We start from the raw sequence: 21311 nt of genomic DNA, 5'->3' as shown, positions 1-21311 counted from the left end.
CTGCCTCCGGCGGGGCTGGGCCGGTCCGCAGCCTGCGAGCTCTTCTCTGGATTTTCTCGGTCTCTTTGTTCTGCGAACAGCCGGCAGTGTGTTCGGGCCGGTTAATTTACTCTCTCTCTTTTGGTCTCCCACAGTTCAAGTTGGCAACTCACAGAAGCTCCCTCCGATTGTCCTCAGGGCACTGAGGCCCGGACCCTACCCCAAGGAATGCCGCCTAAGACTTCCCGGGACGGATCTCCGTCCTTAGCTCTTTTGTCTCACTTTTTATCTTTTCTATTTTGTCCTACCTCCTTTCGAAGACAATGGGCTGCTTTTCTGGGCACCTGATGACCTCAGCTAGCGATCAGAAGTTGTTTTGCGAAGTTTGCTCTGCGTTCAGTTATTCTTTTGATGAATTTGTAGGAGAGAAAGTGGTCTCCCCGTCCTACTCCTCCGCCATCTTGGCTCCTCCCTCCTGTTGTGCTTTTTTTGTTGCTGTTATTGGTAGTGGTTACTGATTAAAATTCTCCCCAAACATGGTTCTAATGTGCTAAGATTCCTCTGCACAAGACAGGTGTCATGTGTCTTATGGAGGAAATATGTGTGTTAGATATGCTTCAGTCAAGCATGATTAAGAGTGGTGTTGGCCATGAGTTCAACATTAATTAGTTAATATATATCTCCATAGTATGTAGTTATTACGCATGTATATATATACACACACACACACACACACACACACACACACACACACACATATCTATATATGAATAATAAGGTGTCTTTTAATAAAACACACATAACACAAGGTCTTGATGGTCAGGCCATGAAAATGTGAACAGAGATACACAGACATCCAGTTTTGTACATGCCCTAGGGGCAAGAATTTAGTATTTTCTAATTCAGTGGTCATAATGAAGTTATAGAACATAACTTTTGCAAATAAAGAGAATCAACTGTACATTTCCAAATTTCTATCTGGATAAATTAGAAAACAGGTATTGAAGTGTAATGCAATCCTCCCATGAGTCATACCTGATACCTTTCCATTAAGGGCTTGCTGGGAATTGAGTCTAGGTATAGGTCAACAAGCAAAGAGAGGTAGTGAGTATGGGTCCTGAAGAGAACCAATGTTGTCTTGCATGGCATCTGCCTCATCGTTGTTCATCCCTAAGTCTTGTTGACTCTTTGTGACCCTTGATGTGCTGACTTTTTGATGTGTTGACATCACATCAGGCTCCTCTTCCCTCCACTGTCTCCTGGAGTTTGCTCAAATACATGTCCATTGTGTTGGTGATGCCATCCAACCATCTCATCCTCTGTCGTCGCTTCTCCTCCTGCCTTCAATCTTTCCCAGCATCAGGGTCCTTTCCAATGAGTCAGCCCTTCACATCAGGTGGCCAAAGTATTGGAGCTTCAGTTTCAGCATCAATCCTTCCAGTAAATATTCAGGATTGATTACCTTAGGATTGATCTCCTGGCTGTCCAAGAGACTTTCAAGAGCCTTCTCCAGCACCACAATTTGAAAGCATCAGTTTTTCAGTGCTCAACTTCTATATGGTCCAAATCTTACATCTGCTCACGGCTACTGGGAAAACCATACCTTTGACTATACTAATATTTGTTGACAAAGTGATGACTCTGCTTTTTTTTTTTTTTCATTTATTTTTATTAGTTGGAGGCTAATTACTTTACAATATTGTAGTGGTTTTTGTGATACATTGACATGAATCAGCCATGGATTTACATGTGTTGCCCATCCCAATCCCCCCTCCCACCTCCCTCTCCATCCCATCCCTCTGGGTCTTCCCAGTGCACCAGCCCTGACTCTGCTTTTTAATACACTCTCTAGGTTTGTCATAGCTTTCCTACCAAGAACAACTGCCTCAGGAGAGGCATTTTTCATTCCCTCAGTCAATGCAAAGTAATCCTCTTAGGTGCGGGTGGGAAGGCTTCTGTTACGGTGGATGGCCCCTCTTCCAGGGTTGTGGAGGCTGTTTCCACTGGACACAGGGAGTCCTCTTTCTCTCACAAATATGACTCATTAGAAAAAGGAAGCAACACCCAGCTGTGGATATGTCTGTTGGTGAAAGTAAAGTCTGATACTATAAAGAACAATGTTGCAAAGCAACCTGGAATGTTAGGTACATAAATCAAGGTAAACTGGAAGTGATCAAACAGGAGATGGCAAGAGTGAACATCGACATTTTAGCATAGTAAATTGGTTTGGAGTGGATGAATTTAACTCAGATGACCGTTATATCCACTACTGTGGGCAAGAATCCCATAGAATAAATGGAGTAGCCATCATAGTCAACAAAAGGATCCAAAATGCAGTACTTGGGTGCAATCTCAAAAATGACAGGAGGATCTCTGTTCATTTCCTAAGCAAACCATTCAGTATCACAGTAATCCAAGTCTCTGCCCCAAAAAGGAATGCTGAAGAAGCTGAAGTTGAATGGTTCTATGAAGGCCTATAAGACTTTATAGAACTAAAACCAAAAAAAAAAAAAAAAAAAAAGTCCTTTCATCATAGAGGACTGGAATGCAAAAGTAGGAAGTCAAGTGATACCTGGAGTAATCTCAGGTTGGCCTTGGAGTATAAAATGAGCATGGCAAAGGCTAACAAATTTATACCAAGAGAATGCTTGGTAAGAGCTAACACCCTTTTCCAACAACACAAGAGACTACTCTTGCACATGGACATCACCAGAAGGTCAATACCAAAATCTGATTGATTATATTCTTTGCAGTTGAAGATGCAAAAGATCTACATAGTCAGCAAAATAAAAGACAGGGAGCTGACTTTGTCCAGGTCATGAACTCCTTATTGCCAAATTCAGACTTAAATTGGAAAGTAGGGGAAATCACTAGGCCATTCAGGTATGACCTAAATCAAATCCCTTATGATTATACAGTGGAATTGACAAATAGATTCACGGGATTAGATCTTATTAACTGAGTACCTGAAGAACTATGGTCCACGGTTCATGACAATGTACAGGAAGCTGTGCTCAAAACCATCCCAAGAAAAAGAAATGGATAAAGGCAAAATGGCTGTGTGAGGAAGTTTTTCAAATAACTAAGAAAAGAAGAGAAGTGAAAGGCAAAGGAAAAAAAAGGAAAGATATACCCATCTGAATGCAGAGTTCCAAAGAATAGAAAGGTGAGATAAGAAAGCATTCCTAAGGGATCAAGGCAATATATATATATATATATATATATATATATATACATATATATATATACATATACATATATATATATATGTATATGTATATATGTGTGTATATATATATATATATATATGAAAATAATAGAATGGGGAAGACTAGAGAGCTCTTCAAGAAAATTAGAGATACCAAAGGAAAATTTCTTGCAAAGATGGACACAATAAAGGGCAGAAACTATATGGACTTAACAGAAGCAGAAGATGTTAAGTAGAGGTGACAATACACAGAAGAACTGTACAAAAAGATCTTAATGACTGGATAACCACGATAGTGTGGTTCACCTAGAGCCAGATATCTTGGAGTGTGAAGTCAAGTGGGCCTTAGGAAGATCACTACAAACAAGCTAGTGAAGGTGATGGGATTCCAGTTGAGCTATTTAAATCCTAAAAGATGATGCTGTTAAAGTGCTGCACTCATATGCTAGCAAATTTGGAAAACTCAGCAGTGGCCACAGGACTGGAAAAGGTCAGCTTTCATTCCAATCCCAAAGAAGGGCAGTGCCAAAGAATGTTCATACTAACCACAATTGCACTTATTTCACATGCTAGCAAGGTCATGTTCAAAATCCTCCAAGAGAGCCTTCAAAGTGTGAACCAAGAACTTACAGATGTTCAAGCTGGATATAGTAAAGGCAGAAGAATGAGAGATCAAATTGCCAACATCCATTGAATCCTAGGAAAAGCAAGAGAATTCCAGAAAATCATCTACTTCTGCTTCATTGACTACACTAAAGACTTTGACTGTGTGGATCACAACAAACTGTGGAAAATTCATAAAGTGATAGAAGAAATCATTTACCTGCCTTACCTGCCTTCTGAGAAATCTGTATGCAGATCAAGAAGCAACCATTAGAACCAGACATGGAACAGCGGACTTTTTCCAAACTGGGAAAAGAGTACAGTCAGGCTATATATTGTCCCCCTGATTATTTAACTTACATGCAGAGTACATCATGCAAAATCCTGGACTGCAAGAAGCACAAGCTGAAATCAAGATTGCCGGGAGAAATATCAATTAACCACAGATAAGCAGATGACACCACCCTTATGCAGTAAAGAGGAACTAAAAAGCCTCTTGATGAAGGTGAATGTGGAGAGTGAAACTGCTGGCTTGAAACTCAACATTCCAAAAACTAAGATCATGGGATCTCGTTCCATCCTGTCATGGCAAATAGATGGGGAAACAATGAAAACAGTGACAGGCTTTATTTTCTTGGGCTCAAAATCACTGCAGATGGTACCTGCAGCCATGAAATGAAAATGTGCATGCTCCTTGGAAGAAAAGCTATGACAAGCTTAGACAGAGCATTAAAAATCAGAGACATTACTTTGCCTACTAAGGTCTGTCTAGTCAAAACTATGGTTTTTTCAGTAGTCATGTATGGATGTGAGAGTTGGACCATAAAGAAGGTTGAGCACCTAAGAATTGATGCTTTTGAGCTGTGGTGTTGGAGAAGACTCTTGAGAGTCTTTTGGACTGCAAGGAGATCAAGCCAGTCAATCCTAAAAAAAAATCAATCCTGAATATTCATTATAAGTCCTGATGCTGAAACTGAAGCTCCAATACTTTGGCCACCTGATGGGAAGAGTCAACTTATTAGAAAAGACCCTGATACGGGGGAAATCGCAGGCAGGAGGAGGAGATGACAGAGGACGAGACGGTTGGATGCCATCACTGACTCAATGGACGTGAGTTTGAGCAAGTTCCAGGCGATGATGAAGGACAGGGAAGCCTGCCGTGCTGCAGTCCATGCGATCGCAGAGTCGGAAATGACTGAGTGACTGAACAACATCAAGACTTCAAGGTCTCCATATCCTCAGTTTTCTCACATGACTAGTATAACTTACAGGATCCTATTCTTTCTCAGTCAGTGCCCTCACTTTAACGTTAGTCATCCTACAATGCTGGGAGTTCCACTGCATTGTTATTCAGCCAGGATGAAATTTTGAATTTCATTTTCAGCAGTTTCAGCCCCAGGGCTACAGGAGATCCATGTCCCCTGCAGCCCAAACACAGAAGCTCTCAGCCCTTGAGCTGGGAATTTGAGTCCCTGAGCTCCTCCTCCTCTGTTATCATTTTGTCCAGCAATAGTAGTAACCACCAGACAACCTCATTATATTCGCTATGTTTCCAAAAATATTGCAAGGTATATACAGGCATCCAGCTCCAATGAAGATGCATGGTATTATTGGCACAGAGCATTAATGTACACATTTTTAATGCTGAGGGTATAACTTTGAAGTGTGTATATATGTACATACATACGTGTATGTATATAAATAGATGATTAGGGATACCCTATGAGTGTGTTGTACATATCTCCACAAAGGGTTGTGTACTATCAGTGTTATCTTGCCACTGGAAATTAATTAATAGAGTTATTAGCATCTAATCAGATTAGAGAGCCAATTCAAAAAACTCACCCTTAAAATTCAGTTTCTCTAGAACTGTTCATTTTACCAAAATTTATCTTATTAGTCTGGGTTTCCCAGAGAACAAGCCCAAAAAGAGGAAGAAAGAGGTATTTATGGTAAGGAATTGGGGCATGCAATCATAGGGACTGATGTCTAAAATCTGTGGTTAGCGACCTGGAGACCCAGGAGAGAATCCCGTGCTTCCACTCTGAGTCCAAAGGTTTGAGAACCAGGGAAGCCTGTGATGTAAGTCACAAGGTGAGAAAAAACCAATGTCCCAGCTAGAGAGTAGTCAGATTCAGAGAACTAACACTTTCTTACCCATTATTTTATTCTATTCAGGCCTTAAACAGAGTTGATGAGGCCCCCCTGCATTATGGAGACAATGTGCTTTGCTCAGTCGACTGACAAAATTGTTAATGTCATACAGAAAATACCTCACAGACATATGCAGAAATAGTGTTTAACCAAACATATGACATCCTGCAGTCCAGCTATGTTGACATATATAATTGACCTTCATGACACATAATAATCAAATCGTCCAAAGTCAAACCGAAGAGAAATGCTCAAAAGCAGCAAGAGTACAGTGATTAATAATTTACATCTTTATAATCCAGGGAGCTCAGAGTCCGAGGCGTAACATAACCAATGCAAGAAAGAAATTAAAAGTCATCCCAAAATTCTATACCTGACAAAACTACCCTTCCAAAATGAAGAAAAACTAGGACATTCCTAAGCGAAAAAAACCAAGAATTCATTGTAAGCAGAACTGCGCCACAAGAAGTTCTGAAGGGATTGTTACTAGGGAAGGGTATTAGCTAGTAACTAAAATCTTTGTTGTTGTTGTTTAGTTGCCAAATTGTGTCCAACTCTTTTGTGACTCCTGGGACTGCAGCCCACCAGCCTCCTTTGTTCATGGGATTTCCCAGGCAAGAATATTGGAGTGGGTTGCCATTTCCTATTCCAGGGGATCTTCCCAACCCAGGAATCAAACCTGTGTTTCCTGCATTGCAGGTGGGCTCTTTAACTCAAATTATATGAATGTAAAAGAGCACTGAATAAAATAACTACATGGGCAATTATAAGACACCATAAATAATTTTGTAAATTTTCTTTAACTTATGTGATTTTTTTTAAAAAAATCATAGGACAATACTTATAAATCTGTAATGATGGACGTATAATGTTTAAAGATGTAATCTGTGCAGAGAAAAAGCCAAACAAAAAACCAGAAACCCGACAAAAAATTAAAAGGATCCGAAATAGAGCCAAAAGATATAGGAACAAATTTTCTTGTATACTATTGAAATCAAGCTAGTATTAACATAAGTAGATTGCTCTAAATTAAGATGCTAATTTTGATTGCCAGTGCAACCACAAATAATATTGATTTTCCATCTTTCATGAGTTATTCCTTTTATACACAAGTATAAAAAACAAAGCCCAATATATGTGTATATACTTATGTATATATTTATAGATAGAGAAAGACAGTAAAAATATGCCACATAAGCCTTGTATATAGTATATATTTACAATGCACTTTTTGGTGGTGGTGGTGCTTTAGTCGATAAGTCATGTCCAACCCTTGCAACCCCAGAGACTGTGTAGACTGCCAGGCTCCTCTGTCCATGGGATTCTCTAGGCAAGAGTACTGGAGTGGGTTGCCATTTCCTTCTCCAGGGGATCTTTCCAACTCAGTTATCAGACCTGGGTCTCCTGCATTTCAGGCAGATTCTTTACCAACTGAGAGCTGGTAAAGAATCTGCCTGCAATGCAGAAGACCCCGCTTAGATCCCTGGGTTTGGAAAATCTGCTGGAGAGGGGATAGGCTACCCACTCCAGTATTCTTGGGCTTTCCTGGTGGCTCAGCTGGTAAAAAATCTGCCTAAAATCAGTTGTATAGCAACTGAAGAAGTTAAAAAGTATAGGATTGCATTAGCATTCTGGTACCACCTAAATATTAGAATTTTCATGCAAAAATGACTGACTTAAACACTTTTATGTTACATACCTAAAGCTAATTTATCTCACTTTAAGTACTTTAAGTGAATGTTCTCATGCATCATTATTTTACTGATTTTAGTAAAAATCCATTATGGTTGACTATAGGAGGGTGATTATAATTTTAGTAAAATAGATCTTGGGATGTAAGTAGAGGTTTCTCAATATGAGGACACACAGAACATTGTTCTTTCCTCTGAATGTTTACACTGTTGCATGCGAAACACTGTCCTTTGAAATTTTATGGTGACTGTATTTCCAGGAAAAATAACACACAAAATACACAAACAATCCTAAATCCAATTTCTTCTACTCTCCATCATATTAAAATAACAGATCTATTCAGTAAACCTAATTAGAAATATGGAATTGTCCATATAAGCTGTTTAAAATATAGAGCTCTTATTTTCCTTACTCTTCTTAGCATTTTACACAGAAGATAACAAAATGAACAAAGTAGTCAATAATTATCCATTTACAAATTTAAGGTGATCAAATATGTATTTAATGCTTCATAAATGTAATCAATTTTGTTTTCATTATTTTGAAAATATATTATCTTAAAATATTTTAAGTATCATTTCCTTAGAATAGTACATAAACATTTTATTTAAATGAATACTTAGCTAAAAGCTATAAAAGATATATATATACATAGTCATATGTCTTATATTTTTAAGGTTGATTTTATTTCTTTATTTGTTCATTTTAGTTTTAGTGATTGAGCATGAGAAGGAAAGATCATACTCCTAAATCATTTGGGATAGGTTTTAAATATATTCTGATGTATATTGCTATTAATATCTTTGTATTAATAGAAAAGATTTTATCTTCTATCAGCATGCTTCTTAAGAAAGAGGGAAAATTCAAATAAATAAATGTGAGCCAAAATAAAATAAACATTAACATTTTTACCTTAATCTGAAATTAATTAAAATTTTAAATGTTCACAAATCCATTTAATTGCATATTATAATTTTATTAGTCTTTTTAACAAGTTTTCTTATGTATTATTTTTACTAATATTTGTTTGTGTAGTATTAATTTTAGCCAAAATTTAAGTTTTCATTATCTTTGTAGAAGACAGTCCATAATACAAGGTTTGAAATATCAATACACACCTGACTGATGCAAATACATTGGCTCATTACAATGAACTTAGATAAATATTAGGCAGCTGAAATAAGCGAAAACGTATTAGTCACTCAGTCATGTCTGAATCTTATGTGTCCCTATGGATTATAGCCCAGCAGGTTCCCCTGGAATTCTCCAGACCAGAATACCAGAGTGAGTTGCCATTCCCTTCTTTTAAGGATCTTCCAGATGAAGGGATCTAACCTGGGTCCCCACTCTGCAGGAAGATTCTTTACCAGCTGAGCTAGAAGTGCATATAAGTTTCCCTTGGTAACTAATTTTCTTGAAGATATCTCTAGTCTTTCTCATTATATTGTTGTCCCCTATTTCTTTGCATTGCTTACTTTAAAAGGCCTTATCTCTCCTTGCGATTCTCTGGAATTCTGCATTCAGATGGGTTCATCTTTCCTTTTCACCTTTGCCTTTCACTTCTTTTCTCAGCTATTTATAAAGTCTACTCTGAAAACCACTTTGCCTTCTTGCATTTATTTCTTGGGATATCTTTGGTCACTGCCTCCTGTACAATGTTATGAACCTCTATCCATAGTTCTTCAGACACCCTTTCTACCAGATCTAATCTCCTGAATTTATTAATCACCTCCACTGTATAATCATAAGGGACTTGATTTAGGTCATACCTGAACGGCCTAGTGGTTTTCCCTATGTTCTTCACTTTAAGTCTGAATTTGGCAAGAAGGAGCTCATGATCTGAGCCACAGTTAGCTCCCAGTCTTGGTTTTGCTGACTGATAGAGCATCTCCACATTCTGCTGCAAAGAATAAAATTAATCTGATTTTGACATAGACCATCTGGTGATGCCCATGTGTAGAGTCATCTCTTGTGTTGTTTGATAAAGGTGCTTGTTATGACCGTTGTGCTCTCTTGACAAAACTCTGATAGCCTTTGCCCTGTTTCATTTGTACTCCGAAAGCCAAACTTATCTATTACTTCAGGTATCTCTTGATTTCCTACTCTTGCATTCCAGTCCCCTATGATGAGAAGGGCATCTGTTTTGGGTGTTAGTTCTAGAAGGTCTTGTAGATCTTTATAGGACTGTTTTATTTCATCTTCTTTTGCATCAGTGGTTGGGGCATAGACTTGGATTACTGTGATGTTGAATGGGTTTATCTTGGAAAGGATCGAAGATCGTCCTGTCATGATTAAACTACTTTTCAAAATTTGTTTTCAGGTGCATCCCAGGTGGTCCAGTGGTTAAGACTCCATGCTTTCATTGCAGGGGCACAGGTTTAGTCCCTGATCAGAGCTCTGCATGCCATGTGGCAATAAGAAAAGACAGCTTGCTTTCAGTGTTAAAATAAATGTAGTATTCATACTGCCTCATCAAAAATGACTCCTGGAGAAGTGGTTTTATGCTATAGTTGGAGTCAGAATCATCTGGGAGTTATTCTGGGTTTGCCCTCCAGGGTTTTCTGATTTAGTCTTGCCTTGTTGTATGCATGCTAAGTCACTTCAGTTGTGTCTGACTCTTTGGGACCCCATGGACTGTAGCCCGCCAGGCTTCTCTGTCCATGGGGATTCTCCAGGCAAGAATACTGGAGTGGTTGGCATGACCTTCTCCAGAGTTTAGGACTCAAGAATTTGCATTTCTAACAGATTTTCAAGGTAATGCTAATGTTGCAGAATTCACATTGAAAATCACTGTCTTAGAAGATCACTGTTCATATATTTGGAGTCAGTACAATCAAAAACCTATTTAAGAACTTATCCTTTTTAACCCGAGGTCCACTTTCAGCTTCTCAACGGGGACTCATGCTTTAGTCTCAATAAATATAGTTGGTGCTTACACAAGGTCTTTCAGCTGTTAACAGAACTACTCTAATGTATTTGGATGGCTTTGTGACAGCTAACAATTTGATTGAACTGTTTGAATAGACCTTTGGGTTAAGTGGGCAGCCTGCTTAACACATCAAGGGCACAGCCTTTTCTGGTGAGAGTCTCTTTTCCAACAGCATTCAAACACAACTAGCAACCAAAATTCTCATTTCTTCGTAAAACTTCAGTAGCCAATCTTTATTGCAGGGATAAGCTTTTAGTCCCAAATTGCAATTTTCAAGCTGTCAGAGGAGAGGTAAACTTTACTGGCATTCGGGGATTGTAGTAAAATAGACTGTGCTCTTTGCTGCTTGTTTCTGTATTAGCAACACTCTGGTTTTTGTGTTTGTTTAATGGTGGTATAAATAACTTGCCCAAAGAGGGGAGAAGCAAAACACATTTAACATCTATGACCAGTCAGGATATATGAGAGCCACTGGGGATACATGATATGATCTTCTCAGAGTCTGTCACTTATGCCTATGGTGTTACTGCTTTAATTCATATTCAAGATTAGCATCTATGTGGATCGCACAGCTTGGACATAATAGTTTTCACTCTCTTTTGGAAATATATAACAAAATTTCAGAAACCTTAAAATCTGGTGGACGTGTACCCTCAAATCCTCAAACGTTTAATCCTACAAGACTTTGTCATTCTTTGTTTTCATTGATGTCATATGAGAAGACAAGATGAAAAAAAAATTTAATGCAGTGACTGTTTAATACCATCTCAGTATGGGTCTTGTCTGATTTGAAGATGGAGTAAATAGATTTATTCAAGTTAAACATGGTATTTGGTTTTGCTTTATAAATTTGGAGTGCAGCACAACACATTCTGTTAGAAGTCTGTAAGTCTTCCGTGGTAAATGATTATTGCGTTTATGAATAAACCAAGACACGACACTTCAGTGAGACAGTCTAGTGTTTTACTCCACCATCATTCCCCTGATTGGTTGTTAGTCTTAGGACAGTAAGGTCCCCTAGATGAATAGTAGAGTTGTCCTGATCTTGGCTGTGTCTCAAGAGTTGGTTTTCCTTGGAAAAGTTTTCCTTGAGTTTTCTGGATGCTTGCTCGAGAACAAAAGAGGGGCTGCTTTCTTGGATCTGGGGATCATGAAGAATAACAACTAGAAACTTTCCTGTTCAATGTTTGTACAAACCTGGAGGTAGTGGTGGGAGAAGCTTAGGAGGAAGTCTGTATAGTCATGAGAATGAAGAACCCTCCCGCCCATGTACCTCCAACACCTATGTCTTCCCATGATCCTTCTTGAATCCTTTAAATATCATTTTTTAACTGTTCATATTAAGCACAAAACTCAAGTCAACTCTCATGACCTGGCAATGACAGAAAGATAATAGTGACCACTTAAAAGAAAAAAGGCAACAAGATTTTAAGAGAAAGATGGGAAGGTCCCAATTAGACCTGTTATGAAGAATCAGAGTAGTGATTTTCAGGAAGCATTTGGGCACATGTGATTGGAATGTGAGGAGAGGTCCCAGGTAGAAATATGAATTTGGGACTTGGCAAGATATAGATGGTATTTTATGCCACTGCTGAGGATAAAGGCACTAAGCAGGTGAGTGTAGCTGGAGCAGGGAAGAGCAAAGTTTGAGCCCAGGACATTTCAATATTAAGAAATCCGGAAAAGGAGAAAGACCAGCAGGAGGGCCTGAGAGGGAGGCTCAGTGTCTATGTATCCTCACGTGATTCAACAGAGCTGAGGGGACCCTTGTCAAAGGCAGCCCCGATCCAGGGACTTCTGTGCTCCCGTTCCTTTAACACCTCACCCTTTGCTCAGAGTAAAAGTCAAACAACAGTAATTGGCTTCGGGGCCACAGTCCCTGCACACCCCACTAACTCTCTGCCCTGTTACCATCTTGACTTCCTCAGTGTCCCTTCAACCTGCCAGTTAAATATGATATCACTGCCTTTCTTATAGATTTTCCCTCCTCGGTCAGAAAAGTTCTCCTCCTTAACATACACTTGGCTACTTCCACCTCCTCTGTTCCTCACTTCAGTCTCACTTTCTCAAAAAAATCTGTCTCTCCAACTTCTTTAATGCTGCAGATTGCCTCCCACCCATCACCCCATCACTGAATCTCCCTGTTAACTTCTGTTCCATTTTGCTTTTTTCCCACTGAACTTACATGACTCTTAACATGCTATATGTTTTATCTGTTTATGATGTTTATTGGGCTTTAAAACTCACTGTAAATTATATTTTTTCAGAGTTTGGTAGAAATGGCAATGCTGGGTGGTAATTTTTAGTAATACAATGTATGGCACATACAGCAAATTTGCATTGGCTCTCTGTGTTACATATAGTAATGTAAGTTTCCATGTTACTCTCCATACAGCTCACCCTCTCTTCCATTTGCTGTACGGCTCAGGAAACTCAAACAGGAGTTCTGTATCAACCTAGAGGGGTGGAATGGGGAGGGAGATGGGAGGAAGGTTCAGAAGGGAGGGGATATATGTATATCTATGGCTGATTCATGTTGAGGTTTGACAGAAAGCAACAACATTCTGTAAAGCAATTATCCTTCAATTAAAAAATAATTAATTTTAAAAAGACAATTTAAAAAATTATTCAATATATGGGAAACAAGATAAAAGACTGCTTGATGCAGAATTGACATTCCATGTTAATTTTCTTTTCCTTGTTTCTTTGCAAAAGGAAAACATCTCTAAGTGTAATGCTATATAACAGAACTTAGCATTTTACTAAACGGAAACTTCTGGCCACTTTTATCCTTTAGTTCACTTTGTTGTAATTCAGTATCATCTCTTCAGAGAAGCTTTCTGTAATCTAATTAAGGTAGACCATGCATGTGCATGCGCGCGCACACACACACACACACACACACACACACACACATTGTACACTGATATTATACCACCCTCTTTATAGATGGTAGTATGGTACATACAGTTTTATTCATCATTCTGCCTATAACTGTTCCTTGTACAAAATAGGCTCTGATTAAGAAAATGTTGAAATTTAGCTCTAACTTATATGTTTATGGGAAAATCAAATTATTTTATAGTAGTTCAGATAATCTCAGTATCTATCTCATTGCAGAGTAGAGGTATAGGACATTTAGCTAAACTAATAATGTTTTAACCAACCATATATGTTTGAAGAATTAATGTAACTTCAAATACTGTTTACTTGACCTGTGTCTTCACATACATTTGGGGTGACTCTGAGCAATAATGCAATCAAAGTGATTTATTGGATAAATCACTACATATTGTGAAATATATCTATAGGCAATATCATAAATGGAAGTACTTATATTTCTGAGTCAGCCCTACTAATTGCTACTAACTGAATTATTTTCAACAGAATCACCTGGGTAGTATATGTTCCAATTTCAGAATTCAGGTTCTGTCTCAGATTTACCAAATCAAGATCTCCGAACAAAGGGCCTGGGGAACTGTATAGTGAATACCCCTGAAGTGATTCATTTGTCCCTGTATTGTAAGAGAATAGCATAAATATATCCCCAGGGAATCCATATTGTTAAGGGGAATAAAAAGGTCTTGGCTTTCAAAGGTCTTGGCTTGAGTGCATGACATTTGAGGGTAAGATTTGAGAGTTAAATGATGAGAACTTTGAATTCATGCCGGTAGACAATCACTTATTTTAGAAGAAAACAACAACAGAAGCACGAAGTATCTTTTGTTTGTGTGAGTATTGTGTTTCTTTTGGCTGCTTTCCAACTCACTTGATATTAATTAATGTGAAGCTGCTTTAACTTTTTTTTTTTAAGTATTAATATGGTTCACAGCTTTGCTTCAAATTTCTAAAGATAAGCTCCACTTCTCCTCAGTGGTTATTTTTAGGTGCTTTACAAAGAACACAAATAATTCTGAAAATGTTAGAACTCTGGTTTCTAAACATTGTCAGGCGTGAAAGAACAAGCCAACCTTAAAATTCTGTCTCTAACACAAATAATTCCAGCAATGTGGAACCTTTTTTTGAATCCTCTTTCTCTGACTAATTTTGTACAAGTATCGCATGTTGTAAACACATGTTGATGCCTTCCAATTCAATATGGTAGATCCACTGTGCTTCCCATCAACAGCTCCCTGATGTCTAGTCTAACAACTATCAAAAAATAAATGAGATTTGTGGGTCTGATCTTGTTTGGAGCATACATTTATTGATTTCTCTGACTCTCTGGTTTATTTTCATGATAGTCAACATAAATTTTCTTTCTTTCTAATTTATGCAAGTTTGCAAAGTTATGTTTTAAACATTTTTTAGATTTGATCTTCTTCTCTTTTAGAAAATGAAAACCCCATTGATGCTTTAATATACAATGTAAAATGTTTCCTAATTTATATACCTATGTAGTGTTATATGAGTGTATAAACTGAAAATGCATTAAGCTATAGACTTGTGGTTAGTGCACTATTATATATATATAAATAAGGTAAACTTCCATAGTTAAATTATTCTTGATGTTAATCAAAAATTCCATTAATAATGAATGTTTCAAGTGACAATTGTCTATTATTTATTTAAAAGGTGCTAATTTGGTGATAGCAGTGTTGCAAATCTGAAATAGTTTGTCAGGCTTACATCATACCTGAGGCCTCTGTTCTGTTATTTTAAAAGGAAGGTAGCTATTAATGCTACTCTTTTTTTATTTTTATTTTTTTAGTTTTATTCTTACAGACAACTTAACCTTAAATTATGGCATATAGTAGTAACATTCTCCATTTACAATTTAATATCAAACCTAAAATTACACAATTAATAGCTCTGATGGAGCATTTAAGCTTACAGTAGGCATGTATGTACATGCATATATTTATGCATTTGTTGTTGTTGTTCAGTCCTTAAGTCGTGTCCAACACTTTGCAACCCCAAGGACCGAAGCTTGCCAGGCTTCCCTGTCCTTCACCATCTCCCAGAGTTTGCTCAAACCTGTCTGTTGAATCAATGATCCCATTCAACCCTCTCATTTTCTGTTGTCCACTTCCATTTATGCATATAAAACAGCAGATTACCTGCTACTTTGACATTAGAAAAATATTGTTAGGTGGATGTTGGTTAAAAATGAAACAAAGCAAAACTCATTTGCCTTCAAATGAGTTGCAGTGTTGCTGAAAATCTACTGACTTCATTCTGTATACATTCTTTGTCTTCAATTTTTTATTTCAGATTTTGTTACTCCTCTTGACCTAGTTGACAAATACCTTCTTTTCACTTCAAAATAACCTATTAGCAGATAAAAAACTTTTCTGTATTATAGGATTAGGCAAAATTTTATGCAAGATTAATTGCAGTTATTGTCATTAAGTATCACATCTGACAAGTCCCAGAGCTGGCTCTCTGAATTTAATGAGAAGAGTATTTCAGTCTTTTATTGTAATTCCATGTAGTCTATCTCTTTTTAATAATATGATACTGCCATTGTTTTACTGTGTCTGGGTTTGATAGGATGGAAAATTTATTTCTGAAGTTAAAAAATGTTGTAATGATAGAAATTGAGAATGTGTTTCTTCCTAAAACAGAAGTATCTAAAGGTTACTAAGATATAACTGTGTATATGCAATCTAATGTTCTATCCCAAACAAGAGTGACCTGAAGGCACCTCTCTGCAGGAGGCATTTTTCTAGGCAGAGCCCCGCATGTTAGTACAAATCAGGTCCACACCACAGCAGGAATTTACCTCACAGACACAAGGACATTGTAGACCAGTTCAATGTGTATGTTTACATGTTCTGCGTTCCCATACATGATCCCAAGTGGTGGGGAAAGTGTTTCCTCTTCCACACCTCTGTAGGTTTATGAGTCAGCTGGGTTCTGGTGGCGATGATGAAAAAGCTTTTCAGAGTAAATATAAATATTTTAAAAATATTTTATTGAGTTAATTACATATAAGTAATATCCTGGAATACTCATCATAGCAGTCTAATTCTATACATACTGTTCTCTGTCATTTTTCTGTAGCAACATTGTAAATATTCACATGTCATAAATACATAGCAGTTCAGTTTAGAAACTGTAGCTTTTCGCTTTTCTATGTTTGTAGAGGGAGAGGTTATTTTTGGCGGATAGGTCAAGGGAGAAATGAGAGGAAAGCAAACAAAAACTTCTCCTCTTGGATGTTTGTTGTGCCGTCCGTGCCTTAGCACAAGGGCACAAATGTGCTAAGTGCAACTGGGTGAGTCAAAACACACTTACTAATTTTCCATGGTTGCTGTATCACATAACACAGTGGCTCAACATAGCACAGTGTGATCATCTTACATTTAGAGAGGTCGGCAGTGCAAAATGGGTATTCCTGGGCCAAAATCAACATGCAAGCAGGACTGCATTTCCTATGGAGGCTTTAGAGAAGCATCTACTTCTTGGCCTTTTCCAGATTCTAGAGGCTACCCTCCTTCCTTCACTTATATCTCCTTTCTGTCTTCAAAGGGAGCAATGGCTAGTCTTTCTCATACCACAGTACTCTGAAGCTAACTCTTCCTTCTCCCTCTTCCACATATAAAGGGACCTTCTGATTACATTAGGTCTGCTCAGATGATCCAGAGTAAATTCCATTTCTAGTTCATTATTGGCAAATTTATTCCATTTGCAAACTTAATTCCCACTTGCTACATAAAATAGCATATTTATAAGTTGCTGGGATTAGGAAATTAATATCATTCAGGAGCCCTTATTCTGTTTTACATATTGCATCATTTCAGTAAAATTAGTGCCCTCTAAAGGATGTGAGAGTTGGACCATAAAGAAGGCTGAGCGCGGAAGAATTGAGCTTTTCGATCTGGAGACTCTTGAGAATCTCTTGGACAGCAAGGAGATCAAACCCATCAATCCTAAGGGATATTAACCCTGAATCTATATATTGGAAGGACTGATGCTGAAGCTGAAGCTCCATTACTTTGGTTGCCTGACTCAAAGTGCTGAATCATTGGAAAAGACCTTGATGCTGGGAAAACTTGAGGGCAAGAGGAGAAGGGGATGACAGAGGATGTGTTGGTTGGATGGTATCACTGACTCAATGGGCATGAATTTGAGCAAACTCAAGGAGATAGTGATGGACAGAGAAGCCTGGCATGCTGCCGTTCATGGGTCGCAAAGAGTGGGACATGACTTAGTGACTGAATAGCGACAAGTGCCCTCTACATATAGTCCTATCTACATATTAATTTATGTGGTACCCATTTTAAATTTAATATGGTCAAGGTTGTGGCTTAGACTTAGGCTATGTGTGGATACATGTTTCATCTTCTCACCTTCCAGAACCAAAAAAATCTCTTTGTGCTTTGGGAAAACAAACCTCCTATATGTAAACACTGAAAATTCGGTAACAGACAACAAATGCTTGGGAGACTCTTGAATATTCTAGTTATAAGTTTTTTAATTTACTTTTTTAAATTGAAGGATAATTGCTTAACAGATTTTGTTGGTTTCTGCCAAACATCAGCATGAATCATCCACAGCTATATGAGAAACCATCAGGAGTTTCACATCAAAGGGCTTGGGTGTTAATCCCTTTTGTCAATCATGTTTCATCATATATTCCCATTGAAATTACCATTATTCAATGTCATTCTGATCATGCCATGTCTCATCTTAGTGTTTACCCTGGAATTTGCATAGATATACAACTTTCAAGCTTTCTACTGCACTACAAAATTCCAGTCTATTGCACTATCCGTATTTCTTGAACATGTCATGTTTTTTGACGTTTTCTTTGATTTTGCGATTTTTTTTTTTTTGGACCTCTTTCAGATCTTATTGTTTTCCTACAAACCACATTGATGGTGCTTAATAAAAGAATAAATTTTTGAAAAGGGCCACTTTACTCATTTATTTTTATAAAAGAAGAAGCCAGCTGTTTATGACTTTTACAAGTGTATTTAAATCCATTTTAAGAATCAGTAAAGACATGAGAATGTGAGCATCTTGGATAGTATTGGTCACTAACATAGTCAGAGAGCAAACCTTTGAAAAAAGATAACTCAAATGTGCCTGATACATGCTTCTTCCAGAATCAATGCATCTTCACTAGATTTTTACATTTACAGGTATGAAAATGTACTACATACTACTGTATTTCATACTAGAATTCTTACTAAAGCTTATAGACCTCTAAAAAGTATTTTCAAATGAAAACTCTTCTTGGTTAATATTTCCCCTCTTTATCCTGTAATGGCTATGGTCAATCAGCCCTCTGAGAGAGCATTGTTCAGATTGCTACTTAACTAAGAGCACCGGAATATGATTACAGAAATTATTCCTGACATAATTTCTCTTAGTTTCTTTTCTGAACAAAGTCTTTTGATTTAGGACTTTTATAATGATTCGAGGTATTTGCCTCAAATTGCACTTAAAAATGGTAACATCAGACCATTTGGAGGTCCTTACATATATAGCCTCCTCTAACTTATGCTTTCAGTTTGACTTTTATGAACAACAGCAGAACTTAACAGTTTAGTTATTTATTTTTTTCGCCATAATAGTAATAAAAACTTAAGGGGAAAAAAAAGCAACTAAAAAGCAAACTCACCCAAACTTTGGTTGAAATCATTATGTGCTCTGAATCATTACTAAGCACCAATGGGATGGTAAAGGAATCACAATTTGTTTATTGGGTTGAATGTTTGATTTCATTCCAATATATTTAATATTGATGCTATTGGTATTAATGTCAATTTGGGAGGTTAGTAACTTCATTTTTATGTTTCTTATGAAGGGATCTCCTATGAATTGGATATTTGGGACAAAATTTTTGACTGAATAACAGGATGTTGAGGCATGATTAGTGATGCATGCCTTCTCCAGAGATTTTCTCTGAGTCACAGCTCCTTTGGCCAGTTGTGTTTGATTTTCTGCCCAAAGCTGGGTTGTGGAATTAGCATTTTGGAAACAAACTTTCTTTCTCAGGTAGGGTACTAACAAAATTGCTGGATTTGAAGTAGCCTCACTGATGTCTGTCCATACCATGCACTGTATGGAGATTGTTTATTTCCTTCCTTTGGCCCTGTGTGACAGTTCAAGTTACAAAAGAAATGCACACTCATGATCACCATGTAAAAAGGAATTTCCACCCAGAAGCTGTTAAGAATCTGTTTTTCAATTTTTATCTGTCATCATGACAATTATAGTGTAAACCATTTCTTTTCTGGACTTCCAGACTCAAGGGCTAGATATGGCAGAAATCAATATGTAACAGTTATTGTCATCAATAATCCCTGTGGAGAAACACCTTTAAGACCCACACTGGTTTGGCTCCTTCTTTGCCACAGGGTCCCCCGTGTGCCTGTAAGTTTTCCTTCTAGGATGTTAGTATTGTTTTCCTCACAGTATTACTCACAAATCATTATTCTTCTAACCTGAAGCTGTTCTCCTCTATACAATTTACATCAGTAGAGTGGTTTTTATAATCATTTTTAGAACAATTTGTGTTATTAATTTCATTACGAGACATGAAGATACTTCAATTAACCACCAACTCTTGATTCGTATCTTTTAAAGCAAATGTGGAAAATATTTTGAAATTTCATTTATTGTGTATGACAAAGCCAGTGAGTATTCGGCATTAATTTTCACAAGGTATAGATAGGTTCAAACCCTAAAACTTATTTGATCTTTTCCTTTTATTTGAAAGTTAAAATAAGACAATATTTAGAAAAGCTGAAATGATTGTATGCTAATTTGAACAGGAAGGTTTTACAAGTAATGACTTGTAAATTCCCTTTTTGATATCCTCTGAGAGTTGACTTCCATTACATGTGCCTTGTTCTTTCTCCAGGCCTGGAAAAAAAGTGTAGAACTGATTTTTCACAAAGTGATATTTCTTCCTTCCCTATGTTTGGAGACCCTTGTTATCTCTCAGACAGTCGCTCTGAAACAAACTTGCATCCTCCCCTAGCCAGCTCCAGCTGGTTCACCTTTATAGGTGGTGGGACTAGAACAGGAGGTGGAATGTGTGACTGTGTCTTCACTGGGTTTACAGGATGTTATTTATTTATTTACTTTTGGCTGTGCTTGATCTTCGTTACTGCATGGGCTTTCCTCTAGTTGCAGAGAGTAGGGGCTACTCTCTAGTTGCGGGGCGTGGGCTGCTCGCCCTGGTGCCTACTCTTTTGCAGAGCGCAGGCTCCGGGGTGCACAGGCTTCAGGAGTTGCGGCGCTTGCTTTCAGTAGTTGCAGCTCCTGTCCTCTAGAGCGCAGGCTCGGGGATTGTGGTTCAGGACCTCAGTTTCTCTGCAGCAAGTGTGATCTTCCTGGATCAGGAATCGAACCCGTATCTCCTGCATTGGCAGGCAGATTCTTTACCACTGAGCCACCGGGGAAACCCTAAAATATATTTTTAATACTTAGATATAAGCTTCCTGGTGGCTCAGATGGCAAATAATCTGTCTGCAATGCAATAGACCCAGTTTTGATCCCTGGATTGGGAAGATCCCCTAGAGAAGGAAATGGCAACCGACTTCAGTATTCTTGTCTGGAGCATCCCATGGACAGAGGATCCTGGAGGGCTACAGCCCATGGGGTTTCAAAGAGTCGGAGGTGACTAACATTTAAAATGTAAGGTAGTCTTTATTACTATTCACATGGGTATATATGTATGTGCATATCAAAGTCATTCTGCTGTTACTGCTGCTGCTGAGTCACTTCAGTCGTGTCCGACTCTGTGTGACCCCATAGACGGCAGCCCAGCAGGCTCCGCCGTCCCTG

General features: G+C 37.9%; 1 non-coding gene across 1 annotated transcript; it reads right to left on the bottom strand.

Annotated features, from left to right (window-relative positions):
* Positions 1–20457: 20457 nt before the first annotated feature.
* Positions 20458–20580, bottom strand: LOC133050697 (small nucleolar RNA SNORD22). The gene has a single exon (XR_009691675.1). It is a non-coding gene; the product is annotated as a small nucleolar RNA SNORD22 (small nucleolar RNA).
* Positions 20581–21311: the final 731 nt, after the last annotated feature.

Source organism: Dama dama, chromosome 32 (genome assembly GCF_033118175.1).
Source record: "Dama dama isolate Ldn47 chromosome 32, ASM3311817v1, whole genome shotgun sequence".
NCBI lineage: Eukaryota > Metazoa > Chordata > Mammalia > Artiodactyla > Cervidae > Dama > Dama dama.
Note: the sequence above shows the minus strand (reverse complement) of the source record. Positions and strands in the feature narration are given on the sequence as shown.